The sequence below is a fragment of the Oncorhynchus tshawytscha genome, linkage group LG23, assembly GCF_018296145.1.
Source record: "Oncorhynchus tshawytscha isolate Ot180627B linkage group LG23, Otsh_v2.0, whole genome shotgun sequence".
Classification (NCBI taxonomy): Eukaryota; Metazoa; Chordata; class Actinopteri; order Salmoniformes; family Salmonidae; genus Oncorhynchus; species Oncorhynchus tshawytscha.
In genome coordinates this window covers 2,415,798-2,421,797 of record NC_056451.1, presented here as the reverse complement: position 1 = coordinate 2,421,797, position 6,000 = coordinate 2,415,798, and positions in this window count along the sequence as shown.

Below are 6,000 nucleotides of genomic sequence, written 5' to 3'. Positions count from 1 at the left end.
GCTGGTGGTGTTAAGTGGGCCCATAGGCCACACAGGGCTAGTTGTATATCTTAGCCAGAGCCAAAGTGCTGGTGGTAAGAGCTGCATGGCTACAGAACCGGAAGGGTACTGTCCCACAGGACACTCTCAAAAACATCCACCCATTTCCTCCATAGGGAGGCTCTCAACCTACCAAACCCAGAAGTGCCGTTGTGTGTGTTCGGATCTGGAAGCAAACAACAATTAGGTTTTAATACACACACCCAGATGGCAGAAATGTGTTTGTTATTCTGGCATCGATCAGAATTTTGGGGTAAAAGTTCAGATTGCTGGAAGTACATTATAGATCTCAGGTATTTTTAGGGATGGATGGCTTTAACTAAGAGAAGGAAGTTATGTTACGTAGTATGTGCGTATCTGTGGGCCCATTCCAGGATACTGAACAGGTGTAGTACATGGAGCTAGGCATATGAGGCAGAATACACACACATAAACTGACATTACTATATGTCCTACAGCTGTGGTCAATGAGAAAGGGGGGGGGGAGTGCTACACCTTAGAGGACTAAAGCCGGTTAACACACCTGAGAGAGTTAGTCTATAGCTATTGCTCATCCTACTCCCTGACCTTGGGAATTTTCACTGAACTTTTGAAGCCCTTTTGACATCCAACACCATACCCCAACAGCCATATTTCCCCTATCCAAATCTCTCCAACAGTCACTCCCGGTCCAGACACACCCACAGCCCACTCAGCCCTCATCCTACACCCCAAACCACCAGAGCTGTTTTCATATTTCTCCTCCTTTGTACCTTTCTCACTCACACCAGTGAACTACACAATGTGGATGTCAGCCTGTTAAAACGGACCAAAGTAATTTCCGCCAGGGGATCTGGCGGATCTGAAACCGAGCCAATCCATGCATTTCTGGTGGTCTTTTTTTTTTCATGCTATGAACTCTTACTGTATGCATTGTTTGCATTGGCAGGTGTAAATCCAGGCCTGGTAGGTTTCCTCATTCCTGACAGTCTGGCTGTAATCATACATAATCAGCGTGTCTGTGAATAAATCCTTTAGCATCAGCCCCAGCTATGGAAGTGTGACCAGATGTTGCTGTTGTGATACAGTGTGTGGAGGAAGTGCGGTAATCCTGTTTGAGCAGACATTCTGATCCTCTGTAATTTCACTTGTCTCGGTTCATCCTTCCCCTCCCTCTCCTGTTAGTAGTGCCCTAAAGGGTTAAACACATCACACAGAAGAATCTGAGCTACTTGTTGTATGTGAATGGAGTTCATATTTTTCACTCAAATACAGGCTACGTATGGCAAGTGTATTTAAATCAGAGAGTCTGTCATTATAACGCCATGATGGGACAAACAGACCGTTATCAAAAACCTGACAACTTAAGTTTAAACTACTTTTTTGTTATTGCAGGAAATGATCTGTCAACAAAGGCTTAAGGCGTGGATTAATCTAAACCAGGATTGTGGCCATTAGATATTAGATCATTATTCACAGGTAATTTTTATGGAAAGCTTGAACCGGTTTCGAGACAGATACACAGTATTTACCTCTCAATTCAACTCAGTTTTCCTGGAAAATACAAATGAGTGAGGAAAAACAATTAAAGTTATTGATAGGTGAATGTACTAGCTTTTACAAGGTTATTTACTCAGGTATGAGGCCTGTGCAGTGTAATGTAGAGTGAGTGACCATGTCATGTACAGTATGTTATTCGACCAGGAACATCCATTTACCCGAAGATCACAAGGTCAGAGAGCCTGATAACATATTGATGATTAAAAGGTGACCTTTGGCCTTAGCTTGGTTGTTGTTTTTTGTTTATTTTTATATCGGTACACACCAACCCAGCCTCTGCCCGGCCCCATGCCCCCAAGACCTATGCTGTACATGCACCACCCCTCTAAAACTCCAAGTTTTCCTCTATTTTTTAGCTCCCTCTCTCTCTTTCTTCAAACCACACACAACAAGGGATCCCTGCCACCAGTGCTTTATCACCAGATGTGTACAACTTCCTGTAGGTCATATCCAGCACTGTGATCAGCTCCTTCCCCCCCTCTCTAACCAACATGTTGATTTGGTCGGTGGAAGTGGTTCCTGAAAATTGAAAATTCTCGTGAAAGTATAGGACTGAAAACCCACAGGATGGTAGATCTCCAGGAAGAGTGTTGGGCAGCCCTGGTCTATGACTTGGGTGACTGAAGTCTTTGAAAAATGCTTTGGCCTTCCTCTGACACCGCCTAGTATATAGGTCCTAGATGGCAGGAAGCTTGGCCTCAGTGATGTACTGGGATGTACGCACTACCATCTGTAGCGCCTTACGGTCGGAGGCCGAGCAGTTGCCATACCAGGCGGTGAAGCAACCGGTCAGGATGCTCCCGATGGTGCAGCTGTAGAACTTATTGAGGACCTGGGGACCCATGACTGTGATAATGTTGCGTTTAGGAGGTTGGTGAAGGAGTCAGGCGCAGGAGAGCAGAGATGTTTGAGAAGCGTAATTTAATTGGCAAGTCCACCAACACAGGTATGGCACAATCAAAAAAGTACAACGCCCTCGACAACGCCCTCAACAACAGAGAACCCGTACAAACGCACGGAGGAACAAACAAAGTTCCGACAATAGGGTAGCCTAGTGGTTAGAGCGTTGGACTAGTAACTGGAAGGTTGCAAGTTCAAATCCCCGAGCTGACAAGGTACAAATCTGTCGTTCTGCCCCTGAACAGGCAGTTAACCCACTGTTCCTAGGCCGTCATTGAAAATAAGAATTTGTTCTTAACTGACTTGCCTAGTAAAATAAAGGTAAAATAAAAAAATAAAATAAAAATAACACTCTTATGAATCCGTGAAAACAAAGAATGGCATAACCTCACCGAGCACATCACAATGAAAGAAAAATCCCACACAAACCTAGGCAGGCAACAGGGTAAATATATACACATAGAAATGAACAAAAATGAAACCAGGTGTGAAAAAGAACCTAAGACAAAACAAACAGAAAAGGAAAAAGGGATCAGCGATGGCTAGTAGACCGGCGACGCCGAGTGCCGAGTGCCGCCCGAACGGGGAGAGGAACTACCTTCGGTAGAAGTCATGACAAATCTTTTCAGTCTCTTGAGGGGGAAAAGGCATTGTCGTGCCCTCTTCACGACTTTCTTGGTGTGTTTGGCTCCATGATAGTTTGTTGGTGATGTGGACACCAAGGAACCCTGTCGATGTGAATGGGGGCGTGTTCGGCCCTCCTCTTCCAGTAGGCAGGCTGCATAGCTCTGTAGCGCTGACTCAGGGCCAAGGAGGACAAACTGCCAGCCAGGCCTGCAGTCAGTCACAGTGAATCAGCAACAGACTCTACCTGACTGTTTGATCTGTGAGTCAGCACAAAGTTAAGTGCCAGCCGCACTGTTGTTCAGCTGGCCTTCAATTACTCTAGCTGACCTCTCTCTCACTTCTCTCTCTCACTCTGTCAGTATGTCTCTGTGTCTCTCCATGTCTTCATACACACAAGCATGCACCAGCACGGTCAAGGTCCAGATAGAACAGCTTCACATGCACATCCACAGCCCACATAATCTTTCCTTATCTCAATTTTATGGACAGCAATATGTTACAGTTGAACAGGCACAAGCAAGTAGAAACAGAAAGACGACAGCCTGTCATCATTGCAGAGACAATATGAGTGCTGACACAAAGGACTTATCTGGTTTCATTCTTGCACATTTTGAACCTCTCTTGATGTCTTCTTAAATGTGATTGTAAAACTAATTGGACTAATAGGGGAGAGTAAAGACTTACTCTAGAGGCAAGCACTATGAACATAAAAAGATGTACAGTATGGAATAGGGCTATGCTATTAAATCAGATGATAAAGCTATGAAATTATTTAGGAACATGTAAATGGTGCAGGAGTGATTCAGTGTGCAAAGTGGAACTGACCACTTCCCTAATCCTGCAACACTAGTCTCTCTAGACAGACGGGTTGCCTCGATCGACTACGATCTACCATTGTTCCAGTTTCAGGTGTGGGTTTCCGAGACTACTGCAACACCACAGTTAGTTAACGGGTAATGGCCATTAACACCACATGTAGCCTATGTGCCACATTGCCTAATCCTGTATAACACTGTGAATGCAGTTTTTAGTTTTTTAATAACCTTGGTTTCTTACCAGGGTTAGGGTTAATTCCATTTAAATTCCAGTCAATTCAGGAAGTATTTTTTTTAAAGAAGCAGGGTTGGTATGAATTCCATTTAAATTCCAGTATTTCCTAAATTGACTGGAATTGTCACGCCTGCTCCCGCTCCCCCTCTCTGGTGCTCGAGGGCGCCAGGCTGCCCTTCATTACGCACAACTGTCACCATCATTATACGCATCAGTGTTCATTGGACTCACCTGGACTCCTTCACGTTGTTGATTGCCCCCTCTATATATGTCTGTTCCTCAATTGGCGAGTATACTACTCGCCAATGTCCAGTCTCTTGACAACAAGGTAGATGAAATTCAAGCAAGGGTTGCCTTCCAGACAGACAGAAAAGATTGTAAAATTCTCTGTTTCACAGAAACATGGCTCTCTCGGGATATGCTGTCGTAATCGGTTCAGCCACCGGGCTTCTCCATACATGGTGCCGACAGAGATAAACACCTCTCTGGGAAGAGGAAGGACTGAGGTGTACGCTTCATGATTAATTACTCATGGTGTAATCATAACAACATACAGGAATTCAAGTCCTTCTGCTCACCTGACCTAGAATTCCTAACAATCAAATTCCGGCCATATTACCTACCAAGAGAACTCTATTCAGTTATCATCACAGCTGTGTACATTCACCTTCAAGCAGACACCAAGACGGCCCTTCACCTTCAAGCAGACACCTCCCCCGCCCTCCCTTCGGCAAATCCGACCACGACGCCATCTTGCTCCTACCGTCTTATAGGCAGAAACTCAAACAGGATGTACCAGTGACTAGAACCATTCAACGCTGGTCTGACAAATCAGAATCCTTGCTTTCAAGATTGTTTTGATCTGGCGGACTGGCATATGTTCCGGTCAGCCTCCGATAACAATATCAATCTATATGCTGACTCGGTGAATGAGTTTATAAAGAAGTGCATTGGAGATGTTTTACCCACTGTGACTATTAAAACCTACCCTAACCAGTGGTTTCTGAAAGCGCGAACCACCGCATTTAACCATGGAAAGAGGTCTGGGAATGTGGCTGAAAATAAACAGTGTTTCATGCTCCCACTCCCCCTATCTGGTGCTCGAGGGTGCCAGGCTGCCCTTCATTACGCACACCTGTCACCATCATTACATTCATCAGCGCTCATTGGACTCACCTGGACTCCTGCACGTTGTTGATTGCCCCCTCTATATCGGTCTGTTCCTCAGATTTGTTCACCGTGTCAGCATTATTGTCATAATGTTGTGTTGTTTCCCTGTCCAGATGCATGTTCTTGTTTTGTTTGATATCCATTTTCCATTCATTGTTTACTCCCTGTACTTGCTTCTTGTCTCCAGGTCTTTACAGGGCTTTAACTGGAATTAACCCTAACCCTGGTAAGAAACCAAGGAAAAAAAATCTCTAAACTGCATTCAAAGTGTACATACAGTACCATTCAAAATTTGGACACACCTACTCATTCAAGGGTTTTTCTTTATTTTTGACTATTTTCTACATTGTAGAATATAATGTACACAACACTATGAAATAACACATGGAATCATGTAGTAACCAAAAAAGTGTTAAACAAATACAAATATATTTTGAGATTCTTCAAAGTAGCTACCCATTGCTTTGATGACAGCTTTGCACACTCTTGGCATTCTCTCAACCAGCTCCAGGTAGTCACCTGGAATGCATTTCAATTAACAGGTGTGCCTTGTTAAAAGTTAACTTATGGAATTTCTTTCCTTCTTAAGGGGTTTAAGCCAATCAGTTGTGTTATGAAAAGACAGGGGTGATAAACAGAAGATAACCCTATTTGGTAAAAGACAAAGTCCATATT